Raw genomic sequence first — 13,404 nt, forward strand, 5'->3', positions numbered from 1 at the left:
AAAAGAAATTTGTTTAAAGTTCATTCCATTGTAAACCACACTAGCTGATTCAACTTCCAGAGAATTCTATCACAAGTTCTATTTATAGAAACACGTTTTCTTTCAAAACAAGTTTATATAGATCAAGGAGCATTCTTCTTGTACTTCCTTTCCTTCTAGATACTTCTAAATGCAATTTGTGTTCATTTTTGGAGGTAACCCGACTGAAGAAAGCTCTCGGAAAAATTTCCTTTGAAAAATAACACAAGTATTGAAGAACAAGACATCATTTTGGAGTGAATTTTACTGTAAAAATGACTAATAAAATAGCCGAAATTGCCAATGATACACCTGAGGCTAGAACATGTACTGTACCTAACATATACTATGCAGTGATCAGATGAAAACCCAATATACCACGCAAATCACGTGCATCAACAATACAGCATTGCAATCACATTGTACGCATGTACATGCAACTCACTCACCTACAGTACCAAACAACCAGCTATCGTAGACTCAGCCCCAATTAGGATCAACGGTGCTCCTAGTCATTGTACACAAACAACAATGTCACAACACAGACATTTTCATCGACTGTCACGGAAAGCAATTCCTGGCAACTTTAGGTTCACTCTTTCAAAGGGGACCAGTGCTACATCATATCACTTTCAATGTTTTCCCACAGGTGTAGCAAGTAGTACATGCCATGAATAGTGTACAGCCGCCGCCGAGTTGATGTGTTTACAATGAGGAGACAAGCATGCAGTACTCATGTACGTGCACATTGCAGTACTGGGCTATCCCTTCTCCTAGTCTTGTTTCAGGCAGAACCAAAATTAAATTTCCACAAGTATGGCAAGATTTCTCAAAAATGTCGACTGATCATTTCAGTAAATATCAACAGCATCATCATCACTTAATCAAACTGCCATGACAATCCTTCTCTCCATTTTTTGTCTTGAGCATCCACTTCATAGAGACCAACCTTCCGCAGTTTCGGCTTACTTTCTTCACCATACTTTTCCATGAAATCTTTGAGCTTTCTTTTCTCCTAAAATATGCCATCCACTTCTAGATCCCACACTCTTCCGTCTTTGTTTTTTTTACGGTGGACTGTCGGTCAAACTGGAACAGGCCACGATAATGAAGTCGTAGAATCATGATTGAGATCGCCGTTCGTTCAAGCGAATTATAGCAACCATGATTCTGCAGAATCATGATACAAAACGCATCTTTTTCACATTTCATGTGTATTTATAAAGACGTTATTTTTAGGACCGACAAAAATTGCTTGAACACAACCGTGTTCAAAACTAAACGTCTTTGGAAACCGTGATTCTAGGGAGAAATGTGTTGATTGAACGCACTCTAAAATTACATCAAACACCTGGAATCAGAGACTATTAATCTTTGTTAGCAGGTGAGCGTAAAACCTCTCAAAGTTCAAGAAGCAAACACATGGAGCTAGCACCTGGGATTTATATCAGATATGAATGGGTCTCATCATTACTGCATTGTCAAAAAGCTGAATAATAATTTAGACATACATATGATTATCTCAGCTCAAGGGTTCTGTTTAATAATAATAAAAGCTTTTCAAAGCATCAAACCACCTTTACACTGAAGGTCAAGGACAGCAAAAAGCTGATTTCGACCATTTACACCACAGAAAGCCATTTAAATTATTGGAAAAAAATTCTTACAAACCATCTGTGTGTTGTTGTTGTTGTTGGTGTTGTTGTTTTTTTTTGTTTTGGAAAAGTCACATAAGTAAAAAGTGGAATAATTCACTGGTGTTTTGAGAGCGACCATTTACACTGCATAAACCGGTAGAGTTTTAAAAGACCACAATTCAGAGGTCAGTCTGTCGATTCAGGATTTTCTTTGTGTTTATGGGCAGTATCTCAGTAATTTCTGACAAAACTCTCAATTAAAAGACAAAAACAATGCTTTGATTGCAGTCTGTGTAAATGCCCCTTTAGTATAATAATGCACTGTTGCGAGTGTGTTAGCGCAGGGCCAGTGCACAAAGTTTAGTCAGTGCCCATAGTGATAATACACACACCAGCAGGGCAAGTGCATTATTTGTTTTATAAGACAGGTCGGCAATACATTCTTACAATATAGTCTAGATCTAGAGTATAGATAGATATTAGATCCAACTAGATCTAGGCTTAGAATATTCTAACGTTAGATCTAGATACATTAGGCTTCTCTACAAAAAGTAAAAGATTGAATTGCATGAAAACGATATATCGGCAGGTATCGAGCATGCATTATCAATTTTTGATGGGAGATGTTTTGCACGGTAGGAAAAATAAATGCATGCCCACGTGATGTCAATTGATCAATCGGATTGTCTAGAATGTCTTATATTAATTACCTTTTAAAGCCCCACTGCACTACTTTTTCTTATGTTAATCCTTGCAGGGAGGTCTAATCCCCCATTGCCAAACTAGTACAGACAGGCTTTAAAATCACATTTAAAAACAGGGGCAGAATAAGAATACCAGGTAACTAGGCTAAAAATAACAAAACAGTCCCATAGGTCCAAAAAGGAATCTGATTGACTGATTGATTGATTTTTATTCAACAAGCTTCCAACATACAATAATAACAGACAAAAAATAAGTCAGCTTGAACAGGATAACCCACGAAAGATCAAGAGCTTATTTCCAGTGGCTTTCTGCATTGTCACTTCAAAGTCAAAGTGATTTTCATCAAAAAAAAATTAAAATTCTATTTCTTAATATAAAGGGATGGAATTGCTGTAAAAAAAATTCATCAAGTCCCATACCATTTTCTTCTTTCTTTCTTTCTTTGTTATTAGTTTCAATTTTGACTCCCAGGTAAGGTGTGTGGGGGAATTTCCACGAATGATCAAGTAGGGGCGTTATAAGTACAAGAATGAAACATCATGTTGGTAAAGTAAATATTCAGCAACTCAAGTACAAATAGGTCATTAAACTTGAACCCGCTATGTGGGTGTCATGCAGCACCAGTGGTAAAAGCAAAGGGGAAAGGGGGGGGGGGTGGGGAGAGACATAGGCCTATCCATGATAAATTTCTAAAAAAAATTCTGCTAAGATCCTGGGCACCCCCAAACAGGAGGTTCATCATACAATTATAACCAGGTTTCAAAACTTTAAACAAAAATAAACAAATTACTACGCACGACAGAAGCACAACCGCGGTTTTAAAATGGTTGGTGAAAAATAGGAAATCAAATTTCAGAGCCTGTTTCCTGTTCTTTTGTATTGATGGAGGTTGGCATTTAGCCATTGTTTTGACTTTTTGGTCTATTATAGAGGGGGGTTAAAGGCATTTAACACATGCCTATAAATTTAGGAGTTGTAATAAATGTTACGCAACGCGATGACTCACTAAATCATGACATGTACTATATGTCTTTAATACCTCTATTTCATGAAAAAATAAAGATACAATCGCTTACTTGATACAACCATTTCTTTTCTCTGTTGCTCCCCTAGCATAAAGTCAAAGCTTGTTTCAAGAGACTTTTAAGAGACTTTTCACTTCTTGATGAAATAAATGGATAAACAACTTAGTTAACTTATGTTATTTGGGACACATATGTGTAGTACGGGATTGCCCAAGGATTGCAAACTCGAAGGATCTTTTAAAGTGTTCCCCAACCCCCAAAACGCACCATTACATTCATGATTAATAAGGGTATAAAGCCCCTAAATTAGTACTTGGGAGAAGAACAACAAATTATCCAAACTTTCAGAGGAAAGCAAGTGCGACGGAGCTCATCACATTGTACTGGTGCCATCCGAGGGGCTAGTAAGAAGTGACATTGAGGCTCTGTATTAAAGGTATTACAAAGTTTTGGTAAATTTTGAAAATTGGCTGGATAGTGATTCTTTAAAATTTTGATATATCTGGATGCCCCTATGGATTTTTTATAAGCACTACAAAATTTAGCCCCTAAAACACTTCTGCTTCCGAGAAAAATTGAATATAAAAATTTGCCGGTGCTCCCGGTATATTTTGATAAATTTCAAATAGCGCCTACGATCATACGATGGTAGCTGCGACCATGAAAATCTCAGAATATGTAGTTGTGATATATATATATATTCCAAACGGTAATAGCAAATCAGTCGATTTTATTCAAAGAATATTGTTTTATAGCTCAATTAATATATTGACCTTGAGAGGGCGCTATACAACATAAAGAGTTTATTATTTATAATTTCATCACTTTAAGACTCAATTTCAACCGCGACAACGATCACTGAATATTGTAAGATCACCTATGCTTCCAATATGTTCATTTGAACCAAATTCATAACCCCATACCAAAACTTTGTATTACCTTTAAGGCTGTGCACAACCAAATACTAGAATATTCGGACGCCATGTTGTTGTTTTTAATTTTTAATCTAATTTTTTTTTTTTTTGCCACCACCATACGACGGGAGCAGTATCCCTGTATCGATAAAGAGAGAACTAGATCTCCTCCTAGTTTGCAGGCACAATCTCTTGTTCGTCGCTGAACGCTGTAACACTGTCTGCCCAGCGAGAATAGACCGACAGCGTACTGCATAAGCTCTGGGGCCCCGTTTCATGAAACTTTTGATCTATAATAACAAATTTGCTCTCAGCCAATCAGATGCCTGATTTCAGTAGCTTATAACAGTAGCTTGTAACTTATTATTGATATCAAGTTTGCTCTCAGCCAATCAGATGCCATGATTTCAGTAGCTTATAACAGTAGCTTGTAACTTATTATTGACATCAAGTTTGCTCTCAGCCAATCAGATGCCATGATTTCAGTAGCTTATAACAGTAGCTTGTAACTTATTATTGATATCAAGTTTGCTCTCAGCCAATCAGATGCCATGATTTCAGTAGCTTATAACAGTAGCTTGTAACTTATTATTGATATCAAGTTTGCTCTCAGCCAATCAGATGCCATGATTTCAGTAGCTTATAACAGTAGCTTGTAACTTATTATTGACATCAAGTTTGCTCTCAGCCAATCAGATGCCTGATTTCAGTAGCTTATAACAGTAGCTTGTAACTTATTATTGACATCAAGTTTGCTCTCAGCCAATCAGATGCCTGATTTCAGTAGCTTATAACAGTAGCTTGTAACTTATTATTGATATCAAGTTTTATGAAACAGGGTCCAGTACTTTAGCTGCTCCAGACACAGCCAGAGACTGGCAGAGGTAGGCTCTGCTCAAGGCTTTATGAATTGTGGTAAGTTTCCAATTTGAGTCTCATTCAGTGGCTGCAGAATAGTCAACCCTCATCAGCTGAGAGCATCGTCACCTTTGACCCTTAACCTTGACCTAATCCTGTAGATTATCCATCTCCCTCTACAATCATTATTCTCTCCTACAAGTTTAATATTACCATAACAGATTTTGATGAATATGTGCTTTGCCCCAAGGCACCGCAGAGGCAGTGACCTCTAAATGACCTCAAAGGGCAATGACATCAGGAGAGTAAACACTTAAAGGGAGTCACTCATCAGTTTCCATGTGCAGAAGGCCATAATTCGTCACACACCAGACTTGGGGGATAATAAAAATCATTAACGTGTGTACAGGTATTAAGCCTGCACACAGCGAACCCGTTGGCCAATTGAGAAATACTCCCTCATCTACCAAGAGTCTTCAGGTGTCGGAAAAGTGAGATAATGACTTTACCATGTGGGGGAATGGGTGGAAAATGCAGTACATTACATAAGGCCTGGTGGTCATAAAACTGAAGGCTAATTCTGGTGATTGACAGCACCTCTTATTGGGTAAACACTGGAACGGCGTTTAACTCCCCGTGAGAGCTAAACTACTGATACTGTTTTCACACTGGCAATATTTTGCTTAACCCCGTACTATAGGTGGGGTTAAGGGGGGGTCTTAGCCCCACCTATAGTACGGGGTTAAGCCTATTCCACTTTCTGTTCAGACTGGTTTTTACCAAAGTGGGCTAAAGTTGGCTAACCCCACCTATAGTACGGGGTTAACTAACCCTGCAAAATAGCAGGGCGAACTCCGCAATTGTGGTGCTAACTCCTGCTAACCCCGCAATTGCGGTGCTAAGCAAATGAATGAGAACAGAAACGAAAAATAGTCCGGTACTACGCAATGGAGCGTATCGCAGCTGGCCAGATGCGAAGTATGTCCAATCATAACATACACGATATCCGGGGTTAACGAAATGCAGTGAGAACAGCGGGAATTTTCTTATTCCGGAATAGGCGCTAGTACGGGACTAAAAACAGCGTGTGTGAAAAGCCAAAAAAATAGTCCGGGGTTAAGGATAGTACGGGGCTAAGCAAAGTATGGGGTTAAGCAAAACCAGTGTGAAAAGAGTATGAGTGTCTTTAAAATAAACTAGACATCGAAAACAGGAAGTTTTGAGCTGGTAATGGTATGGTATATGAAAATCTCTGTAACACTGCTATGTTTTTTTGTTTTCCCCTCAACCACGCCCCCCTTGAGTAAAAAAAAAAGAAGAGGATTCGCGGCAGAAAAATGGCATCTAACAACATTCCCCCCTTTTGAGTAAGAAAATTGGGAAAAAATTGGGAAAATAGGGAAAAATTGGGAAGAATAGAGAAAATAAGGGGGAAATCAGGAAAATCAGGATAAAATAGGGAAGAAAAAAAATATTTTAAAAAATATTTTAAAAAAAAAAAAAAAAAAATCTGGATTTTTTTTTTTTTAAGTCAGGAAGAAGAAAAAAAAATCGGGAAACCGATTTAAATCGGGTTTTTATCAGGCCTGAAGCAGAAAAATATCGGGAAACCGAATTAAATCGGGTTTTTATCAGGCCTGAAGCAGAAAAATCAGACCAACCAATCAAAAAAAGTTTGAGCTAAATCGGATAACTAATTAGAAAGTTATGAATTCTTAATGACATGAAAAACTTCGAAAATTACAGGACAAATTGGCTACTCAAACTGTGTGCGTATAGTCCCATATACATCTTTCTGTGTACAGTGCTTGTTACTTTACGAAGACTGGGCCAAATTTCTTATCATTTTGATGATTCCAGAATCTTGCAGTACACACCAATACTTATATGCTAGATGATCATCCTTTTCTGATCCATTCCACAACGTTTCTTTCACAATGCAATCGCATGACCAGAACTGGTCTTTAGCTTTAACATACATGTAGATATTGATGTTCTCATCGCGCATCGGACGCAGTACCTTCAAGAAAACAGACCAATTAGTTGAAAGTAAGTCCCTATATTTTTGATGTTTTACAATGATTTTCAATGTTGATGTTATTATTATAACAAAATTAAATCTATATTCTTTCCAATCATCATTTTGTCTAAATCGACCCGTTTTAGGTAAAGTTTAAGAAGAAAAAAAAAATCTCATTCGGCTAGATAATCCCCCCCCCCCTTGTGCGTGTGGCAAGGATTACCATCTGTGTATGAAGAAGGTTGAAAAATGTCTGTTTTATTAAGAATTCCCCATACCCGACGATTATTTCTGACGTCTTTCCTTACCTTTCTGATTCTCCTTAGCAGGCATGATATTCAACAGAATCACATTATATTTTAGGGGCCCAGTGTAAAAGTACACTAGCGCTGACAATATTGATCTCTAAGGAGTCGACTTAACATCAGACCTACTTATAGACTTCAGACAAAGCGCCACGGCAAGACCAAGTTTGACAAATTCCTTGGTCTCTACCTTCACCTCCAGAGCCCAGTGCAGTCCGAGCACCAGCCGCGAGCCGGCGCACTGGCGATCACGGCCGCCTGTAAAGAGGGGAATCCCCCCGCGCCCATACTATCTTGCTACTGCACTGTGCACCAAGCGGGCGAGTTGGCGACATAAACACTCATGTAATATGCTAGATTTTAATCTAATACAGGCGTTTACTTTGAAATCATAACTCTCCATTATACATAGAATGTATAAAAATAGTCACACTCACATGAAAATATGTATTATCTGTCAATGGAGCTCACCACAAAGTTGACCCCGGCCGAATAACATCGGAGCATGTATAATTCATACATTAACCCTGCACATACCCAGGCCAGCGCCCCGCCAGCAGCTCCCGCGCAACGTACCATAAACGTTTGATGTAACTGCTCCAAGTCCAACGTGGAACCTTGTCACGAAACCAATGTTTTTTGCTCCTTTCCCTAAAAAATAATCAATAAAAATACATTTCTATCATTGCATACAAATATATTAGTATAATCATTACGTACACTAATAATGTCTTACCGAAATAGCAGCATTTGCCCTCGAATCTCTCTCTCTGAAATACGACAATTTCACCCACGATCGGCCATGTGGTTTTTGGTGATGTTATGATGATGAGTAGGCGTGGACGATCAAAACATCATTTGCATAAATCAATCCGCGCAACAAATCCGGACGAAAATATGTTTTCGATGCTCTCTCTTTCTTTTAAAGTAATTGAATCAATTTGGAATTCATAATTTTCTATAATAGATCTAACCGAAAAGCTCGTAATTCTTGCAAAAAAGTCAACTAATTACCAGAACTTTATGAGACGCGGAAGAATATTTCGACTTGCATTATGTCATTGTTAGCCATAGAGTTATTTATAGCACTTGTTTCTGGTCGAGTCCCAGGCAGCAATGTATACATTTTGTCCCCCCCCCCCCCACCAGTGACCACTCTATGTCAGACAGCACACCCCCCCCCCCCCTCCCCCCAACAATTTCTGCACTATATATTGCCCGAATTCACAAAGGAGGTTTGTCGACAAATCATGGTTCAAACCATATGGGCCTACTCCATGTTTAGACTAACCTTGGTCTGAAACGCGTCAAGACGCGTCATATCCGCACATAAACCTAGGTTTGTCTACAAACCTCGAGGCTAGATGACTTCAGACCACGGGACCTACCTAGAGCTCGTGATAAAGGGATAAATATAACTAGGCTCTGCTCAGTGCTTTATAATTGTCCGAGAGAAATGGGCAAAATATCCCCCCCCCCCCTGTCAATTCATATCAGGTGATATAGTCTAGACCGTGTAAATAGCCCATATTTTACGTAACTCATTATTCATACACCAAAATGATTCTTCAAAATTGTATTAATTAATTCAAATTGTAATTGATTAATCGTAATTAATCATTTGTAGGTGCATATTTTTATAGCTTTGGTTGCAAATTGTTGAATTAGTCTTTTGTAGGCTCTTCTTCAAAATTGAAAGAAAGAAAAAACAATTTTTTTGGGGGAAGGGGGCTGCAACTCATGCAACCCACCCTCCACACACCTCACAAGCATACTACACTTCATTGCTTCACCGCTTTATCACACAAACTTTTTCTATCATGCACGTCTGCGCCCCGTATCCCAACCCGACCCCAAACCCAACCGCAACAGCCACCTACACCCCCACCTTCAAAGTCCCAACTGACGTAATTCGTATTTTAACAAATTATTCGAGACTGCCTAACGACAAGTGTTATTTATTCCGGACTGATGTCACTATGAAAACAAAGTTTAAAATAGAAAGAAAAAAAGATAAGTGATTTCATGATCCACAATTTATTGACACGTAAATTTGCGTGGGTGGATAATAACCGCAGAAGACAGGCGCGCAAGTATGGAGATCTATAATTATTATGGTCGACTCATCTGGCAGTGGCATAACGTTTGTCCACCCAATAAGGGGGGGGGGGGCGCTGCATGGGTTTAAGGGCGGCAAAGTCCGATATATTAAAAGTGGATGATTGCAGGGAAAACTGACCCATCGATTAGTCTTTAACAATTTGATAAAGGGTCAATAAATCAGTCTGGTATGAATATTATAAAATAATAATAATAATAATATTCAGCTTTTATATAGCGCAAATCACAAAAAGTCTCTAAGCGCTTCCAATACCACACTATTGCACTAAATAAATATGTAAATGTATTGTCTGTTCGGGGCCCAGGCGTGATTTGGCTCCAGCCATGGGAGTGGGAGTGGGGGGGGGGGGGGGGGGTCACTATAGAAAAATGAAAATGCGGAGGAACATGGCCACCAAGCAGAAAGGATGTGGAACGAATTTTCAAGTTCTTTTTCCCCATGTCCTACTACTTAAAAGTAACATTTGAGAAAAGTAAAGGGGAGATAGTTAGGATATAGGCTTATAGTTGTAGCGTTTTGATTGGAACTCAGGCAATAGGGACCTAGTTATGGAAATGCCCTGCCAAACAGAAACTCTTCGTACAATAGTTGGAGGATATCTTGGCATGCCATGCTCCGACTAACAAAAATATTGATTTTATTATTATTAAGCTATGTTAACGACGGTGAACGAAAAACTGCATCCGCGCTGAATCAAAATTGAAAGTCGCATTTCGTGGGAAGTTTGTACTTAAATCTCCTAATCAGCGTAAAAATCTTACAACTTGATTTTAATACCAGAGAGAGAGAGAGAGAGAGAGAGAGAGGGGGGGGGGGCACTATAAATCGACAAGTTTACTTTCCAGGGATTCACAACAAATTCGTTCCCGCCTCCTTTTTAGTCTCACTTCACAAAATAAATGTCGCTAAAATAGTCCCGGTAGAAAAAAGTCTCCTTTTGTCGCTGTTGTCTTTTTATTCAAGGGAAATAAAATGTTGTGGGTGTTCTCTGAGTGACTCTTATGTTTGCTCTCTCTACGGTCTGTTTGCTTCATTGTGATCATTGACAAAGGTTATCAAGTGACTCATCAACAAATATTATTGTTCTCCAGAGGCTAGAAAAAATCTGCAAAAAAATCTATATCACTGAGCTACTGATCGCAATGTATTGAATAGACGTTGCGAAATAGAACGACATTTACGAAAACAAGGAGTGAAATATGATGTCATTATGATGAACTTCAACATTTAAAAATAATAATGGAACACACTTCCAGACAAGCCGCATATAATTCTGACTAACAATTATAAAATTGTATAAACCTTGATAACTGGTTCCCAACAACATTCTCCATGACTGTTTTCAGTCTAAAAATGAAAAGAACATTCTTTTGTTCGTAACAATTCCCGTCTAGTTAAAAAGGATGATCTATAAAGGGGGGGGGGGTGAAACTTGCACGGTAATGCTAGCAAAATTCGCTAAATTTGGGTCTATAATTGCGGACAAGCTGGTCGGACATACAATAACAATAAATAGGGCATTTCTTCATAATTTTGGGGTAGTTTTCTTACCCAATAGTGTTCGGAAAAATACAGCCTCCTAACAACGTTGTGCCCAATGAACCTGGGGCTTGTGATCCCGGGCTCCCCAGGTAAGTATCCAAATTGAAATAAATCTTAAATGTTTTCTTTGCAATAATATTGAAATAACAATTTTTGAAGGACGACGAACAGGCAAAAAAATAATTTGTTCCGAGACATTGGTACTTTTTTACTTTTAATCCCAGTTGGGGCACACAATGATTGTCATTTAACAAATTTCTTGAACCGGGAGTAATAAAAAGCTCCCTCAAACATTCACCCCTCTCAAAGGTGCCCCTTCGTGACGTTCTTTTTTTAAAACTCGGGGCCCCCTCCTGCTGTCCTCAATTCCTTGGGTAGGCCTAATTATGTCTAAGTCAAGCATGCAGTGTTGTTTCAAATGATTACATCATAGCCAAATACAAACCATTATGATGGGGATATAAATGTTTGTGTGAGGGTTTTTTTTTCTTCGTCAAGTAACCAGACTCGTAAAAAGTTTGTTTACAAGTCCGCCTTGTGGTTTCTATGGAACTTACAAGAACAGTACTTTGGAATTACGTCATGGGAACAAAAATACCCGACGACGTAATGTTATTACACATGTCATTCTTAAGGTGACCCTGCATGCACGTGTATTCGAGAATATTGAACAGTAGGTTGAGGTCTGATAGGCCTAAATGTGAAAAAATTATTTGTGAGCATTTTCATTCTTGTTACTCCATCGTAGAAGTACTAGAAAGAAAATCACGTCGTTTGAAATGTGGGTGTACTACTGGAGAATGATGAGATAAGCCAGGAATCTTCAAGAGTCGCTTGAAAACACACCTCTTCCATTCATCTTAATTAAATTTGATATGTTTGTAATAGTGTAGAGTGTCTAATAAATAATGTGTTGCTTTGCTTTATGATATGTTGATCCGTTTTGTTGCCTATTCGTTGTTGTCTAATCCTTCTCTATAACTATTCATTTTGTTATTTTTACGGAACTATAAATGTAATTTGATAATTTGCTTATTATTTTGTATATTATGTATTTTCCCAATCAGCGGTAGTACGATGTATCTCAATAAACATTTCTACCTTTGTAATTATTATTATCCCTTACATTGACATTATCAACATTCTATCCTATATTATGTATAGCGCATAGAGACTTTGTTTAATGCGATAATTATGAAATTCTACTAAATATATTATATGAAGATTAACAGAGAAATACTGCATATGGCAGGGCTTAAATGAACCGGGGTTGGACGTTAAATTAATACCGGATGGGAAATACCGGTATTTTCGGGTAAATACCAAATTTTGTCTAAACTGGGAAATACTCATGGAAAACAAGAAATTTTAACAATGACCAATTAAATTTTGTCAATGTATACATTGAAAAATATTATATAATATATAATATTATATAATATAGGACTGTATATATTAGAAGTCTTATAATAAACATCTAGTGTGTAAACACCTGGAAAATATTCAAATACTACCAGGGGCGTAGACAACGGGGGGGGGGGGGATGAGGGGGATGCATCCCCCCACCTCACAAGGTGGGGGGGGGGGGGTGGCATGTACAATCATCCCCCCAGGTTTTGGGGAATGATATTTGCTTACTTAATAAGTCATAATGATGATAATAATAGTAATAATAATGATAACAATTATAATATTAATAATAATAATAATTATGATGATGATAATAATAATCCTCATCATTATTGTAATTGTGTTTATTGTTATTAGCCGCATTCACACGGTGAAAGCCAATTCAGACGGTAAAAAAAAAGAAAATCTTACAAGTATTTTGTGGTTATCTTGTGGTTTGGAAACCACAAGATAACCACAAGATTAAACAGGCGCGGAACTTGGGCGGCCCAAAAAACAAACAAAAAAAAAAAGGAAAAAAAAAGAAGAAAAAAAAAAGAAAAAAAGAAAGAAAAAAGAACGCACGCTGGAGAGAAACCCTTTCAAGTGCAAATATTGTGAGAAGATATTCAACTCATCTGGTAACTTAACCAAACACATGATAACTCTGGATATAACTGTGTATTTAACTGTTACTTGATTTAAAAAGACGTTATCATGCACTGCTTTTTATGGTCTCCTTTGTGTTAAAGGTAATACAAAGTTTTGGGAAATTTTGAAAATTGGGTGGATAGTGAATCTTTACAATTTTGATATATTTGGATGCCCCTGGGGATGAATTATAAGCACTAAAAAAATTAGCCCCTAAA

General features: G+C 37.8%; 1 protein-coding gene across 12 annotated transcripts in view; it reads right to left on the minus strand.

Annotated features, from left to right (window-relative positions):
- The window catches only part of LOC756859 (tumor protein p63), a 63,429-nt gene that overhangs the window by 46,446 nt on the left and 3,579 nt on the right, over positions 1 to 13,404 (minus strand). For 5 of the 12 annotated variants that reach the window (XM_030986680.1, XM_030986675.1, XM_030986677.1 and 2 more), the window contains exon 1: positions 8,219 to 8,327. The gene's annotated coding sequence lies outside the window, so the exon portion shown is untranslated. The other 7 variants (XM_030986670.1, XM_030986671.1, XM_030986669.1 and 4 more) reach the window with 7 other exon arrangements.

Source organism: Strongylocentrotus purpuratus, unplaced genomic scaffold, assembly GCF_000002235.5.
Source record: "Strongylocentrotus purpuratus isolate Spur 01 unplaced genomic scaffold, Spur_5.0 spur5_scaffold_16, whole genome shotgun sequence".
NCBI lineage: Eukaryota > Metazoa > Echinodermata > Echinoidea > Camarodonta > Strongylocentrotidae > Strongylocentrotus > Strongylocentrotus purpuratus.